General features: G+C 36.0%; 1 long non-coding RNA gene across 13 annotated transcripts in view; it reads right to left on the bottom strand.

Moving 5' to 3' along the window:
- LOC309621723 overlaps positions 1–24,600 on the bottom strand; it is a 281,097-nt gene that overhangs the window by 162,660 nt on the left and 93,837 nt on the right. For 7 of the 13 annotated variants that reach the window (XR_014240214.1, XR_014240215.1, XR_014240216.1 and 4 more), the window contains exon 1: positions 19,366–19,508. The exons of 3 other annotated variants lie outside the window; for them this stretch is intronic. This is a non-coding gene — a long non-coding RNA (uncharacterized lncRNA). Of the gene's footprint in view, positions 1–19,365; positions 19,513–24,600 lie in introns of those variants that run through there. 3 more of the 13 variants (XR_014240211.1, XR_014240212.1, XR_014240213.1) reach the window with 2 other exon arrangements.

Below are 24,600 nucleotides of genomic sequence, written 5' to 3'. Positions count from 1 at the left end.
ATAGAAATGAAAAAAAAGGTGCACTTTTGTACTATTCTTACATTGTAAGTTAAGTAGTACATGTAATCTGAAGGTAGAATGTTATGTTAAAAAGTGTCTATTTCATACCATAGAGCGATCATTGAAAAAGAATAATAGAACAAAAATATATAGCTAAGATGTAATGACATTTAAAAAATCGAGATAAGGCATGAAACATTAAAAAAAAACACACACAGAGAACAGACGGGAAAAGAGAAAACAAACAGCAAGATGTCAGACTTAAACCGTAACAAAAATTACAAGAAACAAGAATGATCTAATCACTATGAGTTAAGGCAAGCTCACAGAGTATAAAGCTAGATGATAGAGCAAGATCAAAATATTCACCTTACAGATATCCCACATTAAATAACAAGACACAATAAGTTAAAAACTAAAGAACATTAAAAAAAAAAGAAAACATTTTACCGAAGGTCCTAGGCAGTATAAGAAAGGCAGACAAGGAAATAAAAATAGACATACTGTAAGGGAAGTAGAAAGTCCATCTTTATTTGCAAAAGGAACTATTGTGTATACATAAATCCTGAAGAAATAAACAAAAATATAATAGATTTATATGTATCTTTAGCATGGCTGTAGGTTAAATGGGAAACATATTTATATATATATAATATTTTTATACGTCAGCCACAAAGAATCTAAATATGGAATTTTACAGAATAATAGCAAAACAAATGACAAAAGGATTAAAAGAGACAACATAAGTTTGTAAAAGATGAATATAGTTTGAGGGTTTAAATGGCCTGCCTTCAAGAGATATTATAGTCACAATAAACAACACAGGCTAGTATGAGAAGAAAAAATGTGTGTGTGTGTGTGTGTGTGTGTGTGTGTGTGTATACACACATATATATCAACTGAGTCAAGAAGAGAGAAGAGAAATAGATGCATACATACAAAATCAATTGAGTTATGAAAAAGTACAAGGCTATTTAAATGTGGAAAAGAGAATCTTTGCAGCAAATTCCTCTAGTACAACTGGAAATTCATTACAATGGAAAATATATATCTTTCATTCAATTTTGTTATGAACCTAAACTGCTCTAAAAAATAAAGTTTATTAAAAATAAAAAAAAAGAATATATATTAAAAAAAACTCCCACCATACATAAAAATTAATTCCAGATGGATTATAGCCCTAAATGTGGAGACCTAAAATTAAAGATAAAAGTAAACTTGTAGAAATAAATGTTAATGGAAAATATTTGTGATCACCGGTTAGGCAAAGATTTCTTAGATATGACATAATAGCAACAATCATAAGGAGAAAAATTGAAAAATTAATTTTAAATTAAAAATAAAACTTCTGATCACCATAAGACATTTCAAAAAATTTAAAAAGCAAGACTCAGATGGAGAATACATGCAAAATGTATTTCTGACAAGGACTTTATTGTAGACTATATAAAGAATTCTTATAGATCAAAAATAAGCACACAAACAACCTGATAAAATTAATGGACAACACGTAAGCAAACACTCCACCAAAGAAGATAATATGCACATTGCAAAGAGGCATATGAAAAGTTGTTCAACATAATTTTCGTCAAGGAAATAGAAATTAAAATCATAATAAGAATTTATTAAAATTCAAACAAAATTACTAACATTAAAAAGACGGACAGTACCAAGAATTTTAGAGTATGTAAAACAACTAGAACTTATTGCTGGTGGGAATATAAAATGGTATAGCCACTCTGCAAAACTTTGGGAGTTGTTTTATATAGTTAAAGATTCACTTACTATGTTATTCACCATTTCCATTCCTAGCTATTACCCAGGACAAACAGAAATATGGGTCTATACAAAAGCTTGTATATAGATTTACTCATAATAATTCCTGTTTTCAAACATGAAACAACCAATGTATTCATCAATACAAGAATGCATAAAGCCATTGTGTTGTATCCATAAAATAGCATATTACTTCGCAATAAAAATTAATGGGCTACTGATTCATGTGACAAGCCTTGTACCTCAAATCACGATGACAAGGTGAAGAAGGCAGGCACAAAAGACTATATACTTTAAGATACTACTTATTTGAAAGTTAAGAAAAAGAAAAATTGTGGAGACAGAAATCAGATTAGTAGTTACCAGGGGCTGGACGTTGGGGAGAAATTGACTGCAAATTGGCCTGTGTGACTTTGAAGTTTGGCTGAAATGTTCTGTATTATTTGGGGGCCAGTTAATAATGGTACATGTGCGTGCACTCACTAAAAATTCCCGTCTAACTGATTATGCAGATTATTAATATTCAGGCTGTAAAATTAATTAGTTAAAATGATGTAACATTATTTTAGGACATATCTTCCCCCAAGATATGTTTATCTTTGAAATGTTAACTGAGTTGTGTATATAAAAAAGCATATTAGGGGGCTTCCCTGGTGGCGCAGTGGTTGAGAATCTGCCCGCCAATGCAGGGAACACGGGTTCGAGCCCTGGTCTGGGAAGATCCCACATGCCGCGGAGCAACTAGGCCCGTGAGCCACAATTACTGAGACTGCGCGTCTGGAGCCTGTGCTCCGCAACAAGAGAGGCCGCGATAGTGAGAGGCCCGCGCACCGCGATGAAGAGTGGCCCCCACTTGCCACAACCTAGAGAAAGCCCTCGCGCAGAAACGAAGACCCAACACAGCCATAAATAAATAAATAAATAAATAAAAATAAAGTCAGACAAGAGAAGTGCCTGATTATTTAAAAAAAAAAAAAAAAAAGCATATTATATACATCGTTGTGACTTGAACTGTGTTCTCCCTAAAAAGATAAATTCGAACCCTATCCTCTGGAACCTGTAAATGTGACCTTATTTTTGGAAATAGGATTTTTGAAGATGTAAACAAATTAAGATGAGGTCATCCTGGATTAGTGTGGTCCTATCCAAAGGCTGGTGTCTTTGACAGAGGACACAGAGACACACAGAGAAATATGATGATGGAAACTGAGTTTGGACTGATAAAGCTACAAGCCATAGAATGCCAATAATTATCTGCAACCATCAGAAGCTAGGAGAGACACATAGAACAGATTCTCTCTCAAGCCTCCGGAAGGAAACAACCCTGCTGAACTTTGATTTCAGACTCTAGTCTCCTGAACGGGGACAGAACAACATTTTTGTTATTTTAAGACATCAGGTTTGTGGTAATTTGTTATGGAAGCTCTGGGAAACTATTACATACACTTACTATCACACCGTTGTCATTACTCAAACAATTTTGAGACTTCCCTGAGAAACTGCCTCAGGCAGCAGTATGTTCTCAGTAACATTCTCTACACTAGGAATGTCTTTGTGTTTTCATGCTGGATTCGATCTATTAAATAGTTAAAACTGAATATAGTCACTTATACTACTTAAGATTTTTCCTTAAGAAAGTCCTGAAAATATTTTAATAAGAAAATAAGAAAAGCTGATACTTATTGAGAGCTTACAATGTGCTAAGCACTATACTTTGCTTTATGTTCAATATCTCACTTAATCTTAATAACAACCTTGTGAAATACATACTTACTTTATTACTGACACTTTACAGAAAAAGGCCAAGAAATTGGGAGATTAGATTAGTGTGCTCAAAGGTAAATAATAGTACACAGTGGACCTGCTAATTTCATTAAAACAATATTTGTTCAGTACCTACTCTATGCCAGCTAATCTTTTGAGGAATAAAACAGTGAATAATAAGAACAAAAATTAGATACAAAATAAATATGGTATGTATAATGTTCTCTACAATTTAAAAGAATGACTCAAAATAAACTGATTCACTTGAAAGGGTTCATTACAAAGACAGAAATATCCTGAAATATTTTTAACTGAAATTTCGTATAAAAATATTTTCCTTTGGAAGAAACAACCATCTTTTCTTTAGACCTGAGCTTTTTAAGTAAAATAAAATTGTTTCATGTTCCACAGTAGATAACTCAAGAGAAATCAGAGAGAAATGACTCCAAGATGTACTTAAATCCCCTGGGGTCTTATCAAGACTGATATTTAATACTAACCTTCTGGGCTGTGCTGTAAGCAATATGGTACGATCATATGGGAATCTGAGCAAATTTTTGTGGAATATCAATACTGAAGTAAAATCCCTGTTGCCTATCTAAGTCTACCCTAAACTAATCTCAAATGATTTTTTGAAAAATGTGAATTTTTAAATTACTTCTGAAAGAACAAGACATATATTAGAACACTGACAATGACTGAAGAATGCACTATTTTAAGTTTAGTTATTATCATAACTTAATCATGTCCTATAAAAGTTTTCAAAAGACTTGCAATAAAATGAAAGAAAAAATGAAAACAGTTACAAGTTGAATTCTACAGAAAAATAACTTATATGTTTATTAAAATGAAGATGCTTGCTTATTTAATAGAATGTAGGTATGGGACAATGATTTAAACAGAATTCTTCCTTACTGCCATAAGAATATTAAGTAATTCAATGTCACGTCCCAATTACACAAATCTATTAGAGCATAAGTTAATAAGGTAAGGCGCAATCAAATATTGGAAGACTCTGTCTGCATGCTAAGACTTTACCATTAAATGATTTTAAGTGGGTTAGTCTCATAAAGAGTTTTAACTTTTAAATATATATATCTGTTATCCTTGTATAGAATGACTTGGAAGGGAGGTAGACAAAAGCCATGAGGATCAGTCAGCAAGCAAATGAAATCATGCAGGTATGAGGTGATAAATTAGGTAGAAATGGGTAAAAGGAGAAATGAATAACTCATACAGCTCTATCAGAGATAAAATTTAATGCTATTGTTTGATGTCATACTAGCCAAAGGAAAAAATAATAATACACATGATCTCTATTAAGATAACTGTAAGGCAGATCCCAGAGGCCTGGGAGAAAAAACAGGTAAGACAACCATGAAAATAATGAGTTCTAGAACACTTCAAGAAAAAGACTTATAAACTATGATGAAAAGAAGAATATGAGAGATTGAGTTTAGTGGCCTTTGAAGATCAAATTCAAAACATGAGGTAAGAGTTCATGGTCAAAGTAAGAGTGGATTTTGGTGGGAAAATGTTTGTTAACATGTCATTTTGCCCCCAAGATCTTCAGTTAATGTTATATCTTCATGTCATAAGAGAGATTTCAAGGACATAGCCTCAAGATGACCGTCAATTTTTAATAGTCTGTGTCTTCCATCCTCTTCAACTCTTAGTATTTCTCTAGGATTAACATAAATGCATAAATATAGAGAAATATGTTCTGGGCTTTGTATATCTACAAAGTAGATATAAAATATATGTACATTAATATATGTATGTATATAATAATGGATGTGTCTGGAATATATAAAAAGCATTCATAAATCAATAAAAAGCAAGATACCCTAATGGAACAATTGGCAAAAGATTCAAACAAGGTATTCACAAAAGATAATGTTCAACTGGACATAAGGCACATAAAAAAGTTCTCTATTTCATTCATCATAAAGTATAAACGCAAATTAAAACAGGAATATAATCTCACCAGCAGGGTAAATAAAAATAATAGACAATTTCATGTTTTGGGAGAACATGGAGCAACTGGAGCTTTCATATACTGTTGTTAAGAATTTAAATTAATGAAATCACTTTACAAAGGTGGTTGGTAGTATTTACTATAGCTAACCTACTTATACTTCGAGCAAGTAACTTCACTTGTGTGTATCTCCCCACCACATATGTTCAGCTAAATATATGAAAAAGACCATTCATAGCAGCAACATTTGTACTAGCTAACATCTGGAAAGGAGTCAAATGTCTATTTACAGCAAAACCAATTAATGAATTGTGATACATTCATAAAATGGACTACTCATTAATGAGATGAATAAACTACAACCAAATGTAGCAATATGGGTGAATGTCATATGCAAAATATCGATGAAAATAAGCTAGACAGACATAGTACATAATGGATGATCCCTTTTATATTAAGTGCAAAAACAATATATTATTTTAGATGTCAGCACTGTTGTTATTCACTTTGGGGGGAGGGGCAGTTGTAGTCACCAAAAAAAAGAGGTTGTGAAGGAGGATTTGAGGGATCTGGTAATACTCTGTTTCTTCCTATAAGAAGAAAAAACGTGTGTGTTTACTTTCTGTAAATGCATCACTAATACAAATATGATTGTGTACCATTCTGGACTTAGGTTATGAACTTAATAAAATTTTTTGTATTCAAAAATAACTTGGTAAATATGCTGAGAAGCCCTAAGAAGCTAAATAGGATATAGTGGTAAGTCTAGAACTGCTAAGCATAGATTGAAAATATGCATGATTCATTAAAATCCATGAAAAACTTGCTACTACCTCTGCATATCTAAAAAAATGAAAATATAATTATTAGTTCTCCTTGGAAGAACATATACAAATTACTATTATTTGAAATAAGTCTGTAGCTGAAAAGATTTTCACTTTCATTATTACAGGTAGCATGACTGCTTTGGAGTTTTTTGCAAAACTATTATAAATATTCAAAGTGATCTGTTTATCAGCCATTTAGTCAAGGATTTCACCTCTGCAAAGTCAGAAAGGACACTCTCTTCCTTAGTGCCCTAGTACTCTCTCTTATTTAAAACCTACACTATTTCTGTTCTTTACTGTGAATGCAAAGTTTAATGATCCACACACTCTAACCATCCAGTTTAAAAATAATGAAAAAGACATGTTGTAGGATCTGAAAAAAACTAGGCTAAAGTCCTCTCATAAAGACTTGTAATAACCCCATGTTATTACAGAACAAATATCATTGTACCAACAGACTGTCCTCGAGCCCATGCAATATCGGAGGTTAACTAGAAAATTCTAGGAGAAAAATATGTGAAGTCACAAAAGAGTCTCTCTGTAAACAGGTGATGACAGTAAAGATGTAGAAATGAAGACTCTAGATGGATCTGTTTGTACATCAGTGTGCCTGTTTGTACATGCCTATAAGAAATGCTTCAGCAGACAATAAAAAATCCAAAGTTTGTTCTTCTTTCTCTTTATATTGTAGCTCTTTAGAAATATATAACCTGATGGACTTAATAATAGTCACATACTAAATAAAATGGGCTTCTAATTTATCAAATTCTTATTTTTTACCATGAAACTGAGTCAAACATCTATACTTTTAAAGGACTATGAGAGGTAGAATGACAAAAAAAATGTGGCTAACATGCCCATTAGTAAAAGTGTAAACCAGGCAAATGTTATATGCTAACACTTCATTTCTTTCCAAAATTATGTTTTAAAATTGAAGAGTGAGATTTATTTTTTCTGTTTTTTGCATAAAACATGGAAAGCAGCAACAAACAAACAACCAAACAAAAAACCAAAAAACCAACTTTACTATCCCCTTAAAAATGAGAGCAGGCCTGCCCTTCAACAAAATAGTAAGATCAAAAGGCTATGTAATGAAAAAAAAAAATTCCAATGGGTGACATGCATTTCTGAGAAAGGATAAGACACATAAAGTGTTTCATCTAAGACATAACAATGGGAAACAGACTCAGCTACTATAAAATTAAGTTGGATCAAAACAGCTTAAATTTGATGACTTATTAAATGCCAAGTAAGGGCTAGCACGCTAACTTGGAATACCTGAAAGCCCCAGACATAGGAGGAGACTGCCTTCCCTCGTCAACCCTTTTCATAGGTCAATTGCTCATGAGAGGGACTGAGAACAGGGAGGGTAGACATACCAACTTCACAGGATGCATGGCTTGCTGATGTTTGGGGCTGAAGAAGGAGAGCCTAAAGCAACCTGCCTGTTCACCAATCCTGCATGACTGCAAGGTAAGGATTGGCCACCCTGAGCAGTGTGCAGGAAAACCATCCACACTCAGCCTGGATCTTGATGTGATGAAAGATGTAGCTCTCTGCTACGGGGGAAAGGAAGGAAAGTGAACACCATCTGCCCCAGATCTTTCACTGCCTGAAGCAGAAAATATCTGTCACTGGGGGAAAGACAGAAATATGACCAATATTCCCCAACCCCATACATCAATACAAGGCCAAGACTGACTACCACTGGGAGGGGGCCAGAAAGACTCTGCATTGACCTAAAAGGCAAAGCTCTCTGATGCTATGGGAGGTACAGAACACTTACCTACCACAGCCTCTTTAAATTCATGGCATTAAGCCATCTGCCCCTAAAGGCTGAGCAGGACACACACCCATCTCTGACAGTGCATCAGTATGAGGCAAACACTTGCTACAGCTGAGAGAGTACCAGGAAATCTCTTTGGGTTCAGGACTTTGCACTGAATAGGAGGAAGTGGTTGTTCGCTGTGGAAGAGTAGGAATGCTGAGAAAGCCTAAGACATGAGGCTCAAGGAAACAGGGCCTGTTTCAGGTTGCACTGGTAGCAAGGAAACTGAAAAATCTTTTCCCCACTGGATAAGTCTTACATTGGGTAGCAAGCAATGCCCTACTGCTGAGAGAGGAGCAAAGCACAGGGAGAAACCCATCTTTAGTAAAGTCTTCCTGGGCCTGCTGAAAGCAGAAGGTGGAACAGTAACACCCAGAGAGAGAGCCTCAATCATTCCAGGCCTCACGCTAAGCAAAAAGCAGCAGCTGTCTATCACTAGAGGATTTTCAAATTCATGGGGTACTGAATATAAATAAATAAGCAAGAGTCCCTAACCCCACTGAACTACAAGCTAGATTGAGATGGTACATTCAGAATAGACAAAACAAAGGAAATAATTTTGAACTTGAAGATGTGACAATAGAAATTATCTTACCTAGAGCACAAAAATAAGACAGAGAAAAAATGGAATAGATAAGTGAAAACCATGGGACAATATGAAAACATTCAAATATACAAGTACTGGAAACCCAGGAAGAGAAGAAGGAAAGAGAGAATTGGTCACAAGAAATATTTTAAGAGATTAAGGTTGAGAATTTTTTAAATGTTTAAAAACAAACAAACAAAACCTCCCACAGATCCAAGAAGTTCAGAGAAACCTGAAGTGTGAGAAATGCAAATAAAAACGCAGCCAACTACACCTCATAATAAAACTACTGAAAACGAAAGACAAAGGAAATTTATGAAAGAAGCCAGAGAAAACAAAGACATAGAATGAATTGATAGTAAAATTATAGCTGAATTCTCATAGAAACAATGGAATTCAGAAGACAATGACATTAAATCTTTAAAGAGCTAAAAAAAAAGTCTAGAAGTCTATTTCCTGTGAAAACATAGTAGAGATAAAAGGACAGAAACAAATCTTAAAAAATTCATCGCCGGCAAAATTGTACTACCAAGAAATGCTAAAAGATAGTTTTACAGATTGAAACAAAAAGATATAAAGAACAATAGAGAATAAATAAGTTTCTAAATACACAGAACTCAAAAATTCCTATGTTTATACAAGTATATCACTAAATTTTCTAAATTAAAAAAACACAGAGGTTCAGGGAGTAGTGTTCCTGTGGAAGGGCTCTAGTGAACTGGCTATGGGGCGAGGTTGTGCAGGTTGAACACTGGGGTAGGGCCCCAGGACCCCTGAAGAAACTGAGGAAGAGGCCATGACACCCAAAGTAAAGCAAAGGGAATGAAAGAAGTAAATACTCTTGAAAGTATCAACAATAAGTGCGTTTCTTCCAATCCAACAACATGGTGTATCTCTCCATCTGTTTGTATCGTCTTTAATTTCTTTCATCAGTGTCCTATAGTTTTCTGCATACAGGCCTTTTGTCTCCTTAGGTAGGTTTATTCCTAGGTATTTTATTCGTTTGTTGCAATGGACAATGGCGGTGTTTCCTTAATTTCTCTTTCAGATTTTTCATCATTAGTGTATAGGAATGCAAGAGATTTCTGTGCATTAATTTTGTATCCTGCTACTTTACCAGAGTCATTGATTAGCTCTAGTAGTTTTCTGGTAGCATCTTTAGGATTCTCTACGTATAGTATCATGCCATCTGCAAACAGTTTTACTTCTTTTCCGATTTGGATTGCTTTTATTTCCAGTTTTTCTCTGATTGTCGTGGCTAAATCTTCCAAAACTATGTTGAATAATAGCAGTGAGAGTAGGCAACTTGTCTTGTTCCCGATCTTAGAGGAAATGGTTTCAGTTATTCACCACTGAGAACGATGTTGGCTGTGGGTTTGTCATGTATGGCCTTCATGATGTTGAGGTAGGTTCCCTCTATGCCCACTTTCTGGAGAGTTTTTATCATAAATAGGTGTTGAATTTTGTTGAAAGATTTTTCTGCATCTATTGAGATTATCATATGGTTTCTATCCTTCAACTTGTTAATATGGTGTATCACATTGATTGATTTGTGTATATTGAAGAATCCTTGCATTCCTGGGATAAACCCCACTTGATCATGGCGTATGATCCTTTTAATGTGCTTTTGGATTCTATTTGTTATTCTGTTGAGGATTTTTGCATCTATGTTCATCAGTGATATTGGCCTGTAGTTTTCTTTTTTTGTGACATCTTTGTTTGGTTTTGGTATGAGGGTGATGGTGGCCTCGTAGAACGAGTTTGGGAGTGCTCCTCCCTGTGCTATACTTTGGGAGGGTTTGGGAAGGATAGTTAGCTCTTCTCTAAATGTCTGATAGAATTCGCCTGTGAATCCATCTGGTCCTGGGCTATTGTTTCTTGGAAGATTTTTAGTCACAGTTTCAATTTCAGTGCTTGTGATTGGTCTGTTCATATTTTCTATTTCTTCCTGGTTCAGTCCTGGAAGGTTGTACTTTTCTAAGAATTCATCCATTTCTCCCATGTTGTCCATTTTATTGGCATATAGTTGCTTGCAGTAGTCTCCCATGATCCTTTGTATTTCTGCAGTGTCAGTTGTTACTTCTTTTTCATTTCCAATTCTGTTGATTTGAGTCTTCTCCCTTTTTTCTTGATTAGTCTGGTTAATGGTTTATCAATTTTGTTTATCTTCTCAAAGAACTAGCTTTTAGTTTTATTGATCTTTGCTATCATTTCCTTCATTTCTTTTTCATTTATTTCTGATCTGATCTTTATGATTTCTTTCCTTCTGCTAACTTTGGGGTTTTTTTGGTCTTCTTTCTCTAATTGTTTAGGTGTAAGGTTAGGTTGTTTACTTGAGATTATTCTTGTTTCTTGAGGTAGGATTGGATTGGATTGGAAGAATCAATACTGTGAAAATGACTATACTACCCAAAGCAATCTACAGATTCAATGCAATCCCTATCAAACTATCAATGGCATTTTTCACAGAATTAGAACCATACATTTCACAATTTGTATGGAAACAAAATAGACCCCGAACAGCCAAAGCAATCTTGAGAAGGAAAAATGGAGCTGGAGGAATCGGGTTCCCTAACTTCAGACCATACTACAAACCTACAGTAATCAAGCCAGTATGGTACTGGCAGAAAAACAGAAATATAGATCAATGCAACAGGATAGAAAGCCCAGAGATAAACCCATGCACATATGGTCACCTTCTCTTCGATAAAGAAGGCAGGAATATATAATGGAGAATAGACAGCCTCTTCAATAAGTGGTGCTGGAATAACTGCACAGCTACATGTAAAAGAATGAAATTAGAACACTTCCTAACACCATGCACAAAAATAAACTCAAAATGGATTAAAGACCTAAATGTAAGGCCAGACACTCTCAAACTCTTAGAGGATAACATAGGCAGAACGCTCTATGACATAAATCATAGCAAGATCCTTTTTGACCCACCTCCTAGAGAAATGGAAAAAGAAACAAAATAAACAAATGGGATCTAATGAAACTTAAAAGCTTTTGCACAGAAAAGGAAATCATATACAGTTTTGGGAGAGCTGCAGCTTCCACATAGCCCAACAGTGGTCTGCCCTGCCTTGGCCTGTGAGCACCCTGAGTGTTGAAGCAGGAGAGAGAGCAGATGTGACTGACAGGTGGACCTAATGCAGTTCCACGATTAACCACCCTGAGCTGAGCTGTACAGAGGGCCCCACCTACTTTGTAAGACTGTTGTCATCACCTCAGAGCTCTTCTGAATGTCTCTGACATCCACAACAGTCTTCACCTCCTTAGCTGGGATGTGATTTGCTTTTTTGGTCATTGTTTTGTTTGTTTTGTTTTTCCATCTTCTTGGATCCATAACTCTTTTTTCCCCTATTATCTATAAACGCTTCAAACTCTAAGGAAGACTATTTCTGTCTTCTTTTAAAAAATGATCTTATGGATTTAGATTTTTTTAATGCTTGTTATTTCATGAAATTTTTCTAAATGTGTTGTACCTCCTATCACTGAATAACCACTTAATCTTTATTTGATGCATCTGATAGTAAAATTAGTTCCTACTACATAAACTGATTTGGAAACTTCTGTTTCTTTTAAGATGACAGGGAACTTTATTCTGTAACATTAATTTAAAGGCACAATGTCCCATTTTAGGAGCATAGCATTTTTTATTCATACAAATTTATAACGTGTTGAATATAAATGAATAACCCTGGTTCAACTGACAAATGCATCCATAGGATTAGATTTTGTAGTAATTTCTTGTGTACTTTATACTATGGGAAGATCATCACTCAATATTTAATCTCAATCTATCTTCTTGACCTGAAGAATTATGCTTTCGAAACTTTATTCAATTGAAAACATTAGGAATACAAGATGCACAAAAAAAGATGAGGGACATAGGTGATCAACAGCCTGATAATCTAAGACTAGTAGTTAGTAAAATCCTTGAGGACAGAAACAAATTACTTATAGTCCCATGGACAATGGCTTTTGCCATAAATCATAATCACTACTCAATATTTGCTTTGATTTTAAATCACCATATTTGCATCTGTCTTTTAGATTTTCTTCTTCAAATTATTCAGGGAAAACTTTAGAAACAAGTTTAACATATCTCTTTGAGGATATCTGATATAATTAGAGCAATTTCCCAAATAGTTGCATTGTTGTAGAGAAAAATTAAATACCATATTCGTGGTACCATATGAGACATGGGAAAAATGCATGCTCGTCAAATCTTAAGTTTATTAATATATTCATCTGCTTCTCTAACTACGCCCTTTGATATATAACTTATAAAATATTTAACAACTTGTACAAGTATTTTTCCAATATATTTCACCCTTCTTTGGGAGAAAATTAATTCTAAGTTATGCTCACTAATCACTTTCTCCCATAACCTGTGATTCTCAAAATCTCCAGCCTATGAAATCATATAACTCAGCCCAATCTTATCAAATTTGCGAATTGTGTTAGTTCTCACTGACCTGGAGTGCTGTAGTTTTACAAAATTGACTTTTTTGTTTTAGTAGAGTGACTACTGGAGCCTACAGCAAGGTTTACCTATTTCAGGTCTGAAAGCAGGAATTCAGCAAGTAACATATTAGTTTTATCAGTTTACTACTGTTTCAAGAGTGTCTCCTCAGGGATATGGTAGTAAAACTCTATTAAAAATACTATGTCTCATTTGCTTGCATGCTAACACTTTTTCCCACTGATTTCCTCAGAATGAGACCTTTTGTTTTTGTTGTTTTTCACTGAGCCTTGGACATAAATGAAAACAATATGTTTAGTCACCAATCTGTTAGTTAAACTACATTTGAGGAAAAAATTATGTAGACTATCATATATTCAAGTTTTAGAAATTCTTATTTGTAAGTTTTTCTGATATACTGGCATTATTAGTCTCTGTGCTATATGCAAATATTATTTGAACACATAGTTACACCAATATTCATTTATCAGGAAAATTAATTTGAAAATTAATAATTAATTTGAAAATTAATTAGCTGAATGTAATTATTTTTTATATTCTTGCACTATGGAAATAATTGTTTTACTCAGGTTACTGTGGAAATTGTTACTGTGGCCAGCCACAGCTGCAATCTAACTTTTGAAATGTTTTAGTGTCCCAACTTCCCGAAGTATCTCATTTACCATCTATTCACAGTGACCACATCCCTCTTAGCTTGCTTATAAATCTCACCATTAAGATCTGTTCTTGCTTTAAAAAACTTAATATAATCATAGCCTTACTTCCATGCAATACTTCTCTGTACATATTCTCATCTTAATTTTCCTCAGGTTAATTTTATTTCCCTCATTTCATCAAATATACTTTGGAAAATATCACCAGAGATATCTTTATTTTCAAATTTAATGGCCATATTTGGTCCTTACCTGTCTTGGCCTCATGAAGTAGTTAACATTGTTAATCAAGGAGGCAGCAATCTACCAACAAAGATGCTGAGAAAGCCTCCTTCCAAAAGACTGTGGTTTTCAAAAGAGAGCCCCCAAAAGGCCATTAGATGTAATCACGAGGTACAGCCTCTCCTATTTTTCAATTTTGCTTACTTAGCACCAGTTCTGCTGCAATAGGATGGAGCCATCCAACGGTAAAATATATATTTTAACATACTAATCTGTGCCACAGGAACACATCTAAATGCTGTGACTACTATCTGCTGGAGAAAACCCAATAAGATTGATTTCTGATTTCAAAAATGACCATATCTGTTTTTGGCAAGGCTTCTGGTAGTACAGCTGTGAGCTCCAGGCTTCACTGTGAATTATTTAACACCTAGAATCCCTTTGTGTTTTGTGAAAGGTAAACTGAATAGAATGTCTTTGTACCCATGTGGAGAACAGCAAAACACTAAGAAAAATAATTAAAATAGGACAAGTCTTATGAATGCTTTTTGGAACACAGAGATAATATAAATGTTAATTTTCTGCTTGCATTTGTGATTTCCAGTAGCTTTTTTTTTTTCCTAATTCCTACCTTCTGTGACTTTTTAAAAATGTTGGTTCAACAGATTACACAGATCATGTGTAAATGAATGTTAGATGTTGTGTATCTTAGGATATTAGAGATATTACAATATGTTTTTCTTTTATTTTTTGTCTAAAACATATATATATATATGTATATATGTATATGAGAGTTAGGTAAAGAAAAGATATAAAGAATTATGCTGATGAACAGGTATTTGCAGAAATTTTCTTCATGGCAGAGCTTAATGAATTAAAAGCCAATTAGGGCAGTTCTCCAGAAATGGGTAGTACATAGAAAATTCTTAATCTAGCAGAAATCTCATTATGTTATTTTTTTCAGAATTATTAATCAAAGAAGTTCTTAAAAGGAAAATGGAAAGGATTACAGTCATGTGCAGGTTGTATCTAAGAGTTGTATAGAGAGATTTAAGTGGAAAGAAATAGAGAAAAAAGAGATTCATGTTGACATGTTAGTTAAATGCATGATGTGTAGTGGGTGGTTTTCACTCATATCTCAAATCTTCAGAGACTCCCCCAGACAGGCCATCTTATCTAAATTTGTATTAGTCTTATTTTTTTTTCATTGTATTTTTTATTATCTGAAAAAATATATTTTTGCTTATTTGTTCATTGCATATCTCACTCTTCCAGTGCATACTCAAAGACATTAGAAAGTTAGAATCATTTATTGTTCTCTTCCCAGCACCTGTAATAATGTTTGGTAGATAGAAAACACCCAATCAACATTTACTGAATGAATGAGCAAACTGCAGTAGTGACAGACATGAATAAAATTTGCACATTTTCATTAGTTTTGGGAGTTGCAGAAGAACTCAAATTGTCTCTTGGCTCGTAAGATAAATACGGATAAGCATGGAGATGAAAGAAAATTAATGTCTCAAAGCTAAAGTGGAAGCTTAATTAACCATATGTATCCAAGAAATCAAGAAAAGAGCGCAGATAACATCTGTATTTGAAGGGTCCTTTGTCACAAAAACCAAGAATAATTCCACAACAATTTGAGTGAACAGATCCAAGGAATAGAAGATAAACAGCCATAAATTCCAACTTAAAAAAATGTCAGTTGTTGACCAAATAAGTCTCATGTTTTGGCATTTCTTAAGTAGTCTGTTCCTTATTCACAATACTGCCTGTCTATGTGTGCGCTATAAGCTAATTATAAGTTAGTCCATAGATGCCAAAGCTTAACGTATACTAGACTAACCAGAGAAAAATAGGATTAGTTGTGATGGAAGAAATTTTCACATATTAGGGTAATTCTGGCTTATACATGATTTGGCTTGAACTTTATGCTAACTAGAACAGTCTGTCTCATGGTCTATCAAACACACATTATACATTTGCTTTAATCATGAAAGAAAATGGTACATTGTCCAGAAGTAAAGAATGTATGTTTTGAAGATAGGGATAAACACTTCCATTCCTGGGATCCCAATATTTACTCCTTCAATGATAAGGCTCCCTTCCCAGGTGCCATGGCTACACTATAAAACTGTGCTGAAAACCATAATTCTCCAAAGTAGTTCCTCAGAGCTATCTGAGTGGCTGTCTCCCAGACTATAGTCCTCAGTTTGGCTCTAATAAAATTCTTCTCTATTCTTATTAGAATTTTTTTATTGATTGTTTTTATCAACATTGCTCGATGTAGTCAGCAGGATGTCAAAAAAACCTACCTGAGGTCACTTGGGGTCTACTTTGGACGGGCACCCTGTACTAAGAAGCATGGGTCCCTTGAGCACTACACCACTCCCGCCCCCCAGCTTCACAGCACTCTTCAGGTGCTTTGGTAAATTCTTTCTGATATCAGGACCTCATTATCTTAAGCAGATGGTCCATAATTTTTATTTGAGCTGTTATCTTAAGACTTGGAGTCTTAAGGGTATACCGTTACCTTTCCTAGGTAAAAGAGACCTAAGAGGAAGTTCCTAGGCTGGGACTTAGGAGAATTTCTAGGCAGGAAAAGCCTAAAAGGAACTTTGGAGTAAACTGGGTTGGCTGACCTTTAAAATCTGGCTTAAAATTGGAAAAATTTGTATATTTATGGTCTGAAAAAACTGTTTGATAGCAAAATGAGAGACTAAATCTCTTTAGTTCTAAAGAAAAGGGACACTAGCTCCTTCCAGCCACAAGGCATTCTAAGATAACTAGGAACCTAGCAGAAGTGTCTGAGGCTTGATCCTAGTGATGTGTAGTAGTTCCAAAGGGAACCTCATCATGACACTTTAAGTAATTTATGGCCTGTCCTGGGACACACACACACAAGGACTGGCCATCCACTGCTCTGAACCCCCAGGGTGGTTTTAGACTCCTGGCAGGAGAAACTGAGACACAAAAGAGCTGAACTGAGTCAAGGGTGACCCCTTGAGGAGCTAAGCTGGCAAGCAGCATACTTCTGACCCACTACATTGTCCTTAGAAATTGTTCAGACTTTAAAATAAAATGAAACTAAAAGATAATGGGAAATTGTGCTTCTAAATCTGACCAGCTTCTGGGCGGGCAGCCACCCACTGGAACTCCAGGTAGCCTCATGTACAATACGGAGCTGATAATTACAAGTATTTGACAAAATAGGAAGATACAACAAAAGATAACTTAACTCCTTTTTTTTTTTTTTTTTTTAGGGATACTTGGGGAGCACAACAGAGACAGCTTATGGGCAAGGGTCCCACCCGCCACCCCTGCCGCCACCTCTAACAAAAAGGGCTCTGGCCATCTGCATCATACATGGAAACGTAACATTTTATTTGAGAAAAGTGTCCAGGGGACTGCTCTGGCCGTCCAGTGGTTAAGACTCCACACTTCCACTGCACGGGGCTCGGGTAAGATCCCTGGTCGGGGAACTAAGATCCCACATGCCACACAGCCCCACCCCCCCCACCCCCCAAAAAAGTGTCCTGCATGAATGGATAAACAAAATGTGTTATATCCATACACTGGGATATTATTGGGCCATAAGAAGGAATGAAGAATGAAGTATTGGGGGAAGGCACAAACTAGGAGTTTAGGATTATCAGATACACTCTACTATATATAAAATAGATAAACAAGGACCCATTGTATAGCACAGGGAACTATATTCAATATCCTGGAATAACCTGTAATGGAAAGGAACCTGAAAAAGAATATATATGTATAAATGAATCACTCTGCTGTGCACCTGAAACCAATACAACATTGTAAATCAACTCTACTTCAACTAAAAAAAAAGGAATGACTTACTGATACAGGGTACAATGTACATGAACTTTGAAAAGAGTATGCGAAACAAAAGAAGCCAGACACAATGGCCACATACGATCTCACCTGAATACACGAAATATTCAGAAAAGACAAATCTAAGGAGACAGAAAACAGATTAGTGGTTGCCTGGAGCTGGGCTTAGAAACAGGCAGTTACTGCAGATGGGCACCAGCCATCTTTTGGGGATGTCATCTTAAAAATGGGTCATGGTGGTTGCAGAACTCTGCAAATTTACTAAAACAACAACTACCAACAAATACTGAATAAGTACACTTAAAGCAGGTGAATTTTATGGTATGTAACTTTACCTTAACAAAGCTCTCACGTTAAAAAATATATATATAAAATGGGTGCTGCAGATTAAAGGGTGGGAAGAGTCACTGTTCTCCAAACCCCTCATTTTTATACTCAGGCAGACTGAGACCTTTAAGTGAGAGCGCTACTCACCAGCACAATCAAGACTAAAGGGCCACAGGAAACGAAATTCTCCAGTTCAACTCAAATCTTAAGCCACTCTCAAAGGACACTTGGAAGTGTCCTTCAGAATCTAAAGTAACTTGTAAATATTTAACTTAATCTGCATAGGCAAACAGGCCAAAAGTCTCAGGAGATCTAACCCAAACAAGGGGTACACATCTTAATGAACATATGTAGACGGTGTATAACAGTCTCAGGCAGCACATTCAGGACAGGGCAAGGCAAGATTTTAAGATCCTACAGGTCTGAAAGGCATTCTGGTTCTGAGAGTCAACCAGAGCCTCCCGGACCCAACTTGCCGACGAGCTTCTTACCCCGCATTTTTGAAAAATCAGTGGAGCAGTGCGTACAGACCGAGACGGGGCAGAGAACCGAGGTCCCTTAAGATCTGATACCAGCTCCCTCTGGGAGCAGACCGAGAACTGCGGTCTGTTCGGAGGCGGAGGGCCAGGGCCAGGGCCAGGGCCAGGCATATGGTTTGACTCCGTTAAAGTGTATTTCAGATAAAGAAAACGGTGAAATGGAGCAAGCTACCGAAGCGTGTCAACACGCAAAGAGGGCCACGCGGGGACACCAGCCGGGAGCCGGGCCGGTCTGGGGCGAGCGGAGGGGACCGCGAGGCTCCCACGGGCAGGCATGCAGTGCACCGGAGCGTCAAGCCGCCCGTCCTCCCCGCGCCCCGCACCGTCGCCCTCGCACCGCCCAGTCGGCGCCCCGCGGTTCCCGGGCCGCAACGAGGCCACGCCGCCGCCCGCCGCCCCCGCCAGCGCAGACCCCCGCCCTCGGGGCCTCGAGCACGCCGGGCACGCCGGAGAGCACGGACGGCCCCGCGGGTACGGAGAAGCGGCGGCTCCTGGGAGCCGGCCGCCTGACGTACCTGCGGCGGCCTCACGCTCGGGTCCGCCTGGTCCGGGATAACGGCGCCTCCGCGGCGAACACGCCTGGATCTCCATGCGGGGTGTTTACTCCCAATGCTCGCGATACTGCGCGATCCGGGCGGGGAGACCAACGGCCTGGAGCACCGGTCCCGCCGGCCGTGCGTGCCCTGCGTGCACGCTCTGGACGCCGGGGGCCCAACTTAACTCTTAATTGGCCAAGATGGGGCTCTTTTGACATTCCTAAACTGTTTTTTTTTTTTTTGCATACACAGCTAGGAAAAAAAAAAAGCTGGCTTGATGAAATATCTTTTCAAACTTCTGACCCTAAGGGAACAAAAGTACTCCTAGGAGAAAGCTTAAGGTTATAACTCTTATTATGTCCTTGAAACGTAAACACAGACCACATTGCCTGAGACTACATCCTTTGCTCAATCAGTAGAACCCAAAACTGAAAAAAACAAAGGGGGGTGGGGGGTGGGAAAGAGGCATTTTTAACCTCAAGCAAGTAAATTTAACTTATTCCAACTTTTATTTACAAACTAGTGAGTTTACATTGTAATACCTGATTCACGACTAAGTTTTAAAATGAAGCTATGAGATCTCTGCTTGTGTCTGTTTACATGTCTGTGCGTACATTAGAGACATGATATATCATTACCTTCAAATGATCTTATCAAAATTAGTTTGTAAAAGAGCTCTATTTAATTGACTTAAAATAAGTGCTTAAAAATTAAGTATTTCTAAATGTAATGGAAACCAAACTGAATTTTTTAAAGGATCAGGTGATCTAAGATTATTCTTTAATGAATGAAAACAAGTTTACATTTACTGGTTTAATTAAATAGGTCTATCTTCACAGTTAACAACCTGAAGTATAAAACTTTTATTGTACCTAAGTTTACTAAACGTCAAATAAGTTCACATTATCTCTGTTACAGATTTGTCAGCAAGAAAGCCAAAATTGGGTATAATGATTTATTTGTAAATTAAGTAATATAAATGAGATAAAAGCTTTCAGATGAACTCTAAGAATAATTATGTTTTATGGTATGGCTACTTCAATTAGTTTCTCCAAATCTTTTTGATAACTTGAAATTTTAGCTTTGCTATGTTAAGTTAAATGATAGGGATTCATTGAATATCCAGATCATTTTCAAATTAGATGAAATATTGAAACATTAATTGCTAAGTAAGTCAAAGTTTACCTATTTTGTCTTATTAAAGAAAAACTAAAGATGCTTTGGTTTATTGGACACACATCTTGTACCACATTGAGGAAAGTAATTATGTTGTTAGAAAATGTATGTTTCTAGAGGTTATGGAATATACTTATAAATTTACCAATCAGGAAATGCTGGTATGACAGACAGTTCACAATTGCTTGCTTCTTGGTTTTTGCTAGAGATTGGGGTTTCAAGGGTTAAGAATTCTGACTAATGAATGTGATTGGAACTACTAAAGATAATAAGAGAAATATTTCCATGAAAGGAAAGTAGGGTGTGTGTTTTCCATAAAAGATGGTATGAGGAATGGAAATGTATTTTTGGTGAGGGAAAATAAAGTAATTTTGTCCCAAAGCTGGTTATTTCCAAATTCAAAAGAAAATAAGTGACAAACTAATGTGGCTATAGAAAGTTGTAGAAGGTGTGTGGAAAAGGAACCCTGAGAAAAGAGTTCTCGGGACTGACTAATATTGGAATGGATTTAATTAAGTGAATTTTGATATTAAAAGTCAGTTGGTGCAAAGTTTGAATTAGATTTTCTCTCTGTTAGGTGACAGAGTTTTCTTGAGGTATTGATCTGCTTTTGATAACAAATTGTAAAGTTTCTTTACTTTTTAAGCAGTCTGTTGTAACTTTCTGTATTTGCCCTTGAAATCATTTATTGTCACTTTGGTTGAGTGCATAAGTATTGTTTCATACTGACTTATGATCCTACTTAGCCAAGTGTTTTTAAAACCTTTTGATGTCTTTGACAAACTTCCTCAAATCAAATTCTAAATGAAGGTTTTTTGACCTTTAGGTAACTTTGGGATGCTTCAGAAGGCACCTGAAGCATCTCAAAGATAGAAATTAAACTTAATTAAATCCATTCCAATATTAGTAACCAACAAGGACCTACTGTATAGCACAGGGAACTCTGCTCAATATTATGTAACAAACTAAATGGGAAAAGAATTTGAAAAAGGATAGATACATGTATATGTATAACTGAATCACTTTGCTGTACACCTGAAACTATCACAACATTGTTAATCAACTATACTCCAATATAAAATACAAAGTTAAAAAAATAAACTTAGTTAGGCTTATTGGGTATGTTAAATCACATGGGAAACACTGTCAAATGAGTGATGGTAAATCTTCTTAGGTTATATAGTATGGGTAAATGATATAAACATATGTTGTAGAGATTATATGAAATTGCTAAAATTTGGATATATTCTGGTTTAATGTTATTAGTCATAATTTTAGTTATTATTTTACAATTGTTGTATGTCACAAAAATAACCTTAACCCTGCAACTTTGCTTCCAGAACCACAAGAAGAAAATGACCACAGCTGCATTTTAGAAACAGATTATCTTCTTACTCCTAGGAATAATTTACAAGAAAATTCTATTGATAATGCTGGTCTACTTTGGTTTACAGATGGGTCCTACTTAAAAAATGATTGAGGGCATTACCAAGATGGATATGCAGAAACATCCACAATGGACATAACTGAAAGTTCTTTTTTACCAAAAAACAAAGTCAGCACAAGCAGAATTAATTGCTTTAACTTGAGCTCATCAACTCATCAACGAGCTAAAGGTCAGGTAGCAAATGTTTATGCTGACAGTCATTATGCCTTTGAAGTGGCACATGACTTTGGAATGCTACGGAAACATCAAGGGTTTATTAAAGCTTGATGCTATAATCAGGAAAGCTTATTAAAAAATATTAAAAAATGGAAAACAGGTTGCAGGACTATTAAGTGGTATACAACTACCAAAACAGTTGGCAATTATTAAAATACCAGTGCATTCCAAATCTGACAGTATGGAAGCTAAAGGAAATCAGCTTATTGATGAGGCAGCCAAACAGGTAGCTTTCAATACCCATTCTGTCTAGCCTTGAGAATGGTCAGCGCTCTCTGCTAACCCTGCCAACCCAGTGAAATATTTCCATCTGCCGGCTCAAGAAATATGCCATTGAAGAAGAGAAATAAATAGGACAACAATAAGGGGGAATTTTGGACCTGTCACACAAATATAATTTGGAAATAATTAAACAAACAAACAAACTATAGTGCCTGTTGGAGCTCAAATGCCATTACCCCAGCATGTACATTCTTTAACTCATTGGACACCTGAGAAAATGGTTTTATGGGGAAAACAGTATGTTTGGAAAATTTCTCCCACGATGGCTCATAAAGTATATGCTTGTTTTAGTATCTACCCTAAATATAATCCCAGAAAATCACTTCATGGGTCACAAGGCCACTTTCTCTTCCTAAGGGTCCCTTCGAGGTATAGCAATTGGACTTTGTCTGAATGTCACCGTCTCAAGAATATAAATATATCTTGGTAATGATCTGTATGTTTTCACACTGAGTTGAAGCTTTTCCTTGAAGAAGAGCAATGGCTATAAGGTTAAATTGCTATCTGAAAGGATAATTCTTGTTTGGGGAATTCCTTCCAAGTTACACAGTTACCAGGGAAATTATTTTACTGGACAAATAATTAAATCTATTTGTGACATATGGCCAATAATGCAGCATTTTCACTGCACTTATCACCCCCAATCTTTGGGACTGGTGGAAAGAATTAATGTCACTATCAAAACTCAATTGGCAAAACCTTCAGAAGCATTTAATCTCTCATGGGCAAAAGCTCTTCTGCTAGTGCTTCTCAAACTTAGGTCTATACATTTTGCTAAACATCAGCTGTCTCCTTTTGAAATACTAACAGGACACCCTATGTAATTAGATGAGGGAATATGTGCACAAACCTTACTCAAGGGAGATATATTACATTGTTGTCAGGGTCTTATTGAGGCACTTAAAAGAAATGCAAAGTTGGTAGCTAATTCCTTTCACAGTGAGCTCCCCAGAAACAAAGACCTTGAGGATCATGGATTACAATCTGGAGATTTTGTTAATTAGAAAACACATCAAATCAAAGACTTTTTGTAGCCATGTCAGAAAGGACCTTATTAGGTATTATTAACTAATCCATGCACTGCCAAATTAAAAGCCATAGACTGATGGATTCACATCCCTCATTTCAAAAAGGGTTTTTGCATTGGACTGGTCTGTAGAGAGGAATGCTGACCTCAGACTTAAGTCAGTGCTCAAACAGAGGAGAAAGAACACCCACACCAGGAGGAAAAGATGACAGCAGTGGTAGACAGCTGACCCAAGAATCAGAACCAGGACTGTATGACCCATCCTACTAGTTCAAATGAACTGGTTTCTAAACATCTGTCTCACTATGAAAATTGAAAGTTATTTTTTTTTAAATGAAAGTTATTGTTTTACTTCTAGCTATACTTTTGCCTCAATGCTCATTATGGAAAGAAAATTATCTGGTAAAGTTGTCACAAAGTATAGCTACTGCGGGCAATCTAACCGATTGGTTGGATCTCTCATCAAATTCCTCAGTCAATAAAAATACTGATATAAGCCCTTCATAATTTCTGTCACCGACTTTTCAGATGTTCCTAAAATTACCACTCAACTAGACTAACCTCTGTCTGGCCTTCAGGTTCAAATTCTTCAACATATTAATGGATCCATCCCTTGTCTGATACTATCCTCAGTTCTTAGAGACTGAGCACAGATTACCCCAAGGCTCCTTTGCCCCATCTCTTACTTGATGAACAAATGTCTTAAAGAGAAAAAACATGAGTAAGTTATGCCAGTAACTCCCATATGTTAAATACAGTACAGATGGCTTTTGGAAAGCCTGCAAGAAAAATGATTCATGGGTTAACATTGTGTTAACTAAACTTCCAGTTAATGAGACTATCAATGAGAGCACTCTGGGAGGAATCACTTGTGCTCCCCCAGGTTTTGTCTTAGTATTGGAATTGACCCACCTTCTCAAGGATGTGCACAGAAATATCTTAATAGCTGGCAAATAGAAGGTTTATGTTTATTAGGATATTATGTTATCCCATTGTCTATACATATGGAAATAGAAGAACCTTCTTTCTCTCTTTATTACAGAGGCAATAAATCCATGTTAGCAGG

Source organism: Balaenoptera borealis (assembly GCF_965194805.1).
Source record: "Balaenoptera borealis genome assembly, contig: HAP1_SCAFFOLD_942, whole genome shotgun sequence".
Classification (NCBI taxonomy): Eukaryota; Metazoa; Chordata; class Mammalia; order Artiodactyla; family Balaenopteridae; genus Balaenoptera; species Balaenoptera borealis.
Note: the sequence above shows the minus strand (reverse complement) of the source record. Positions and strands in the feature narration are given on the sequence as shown.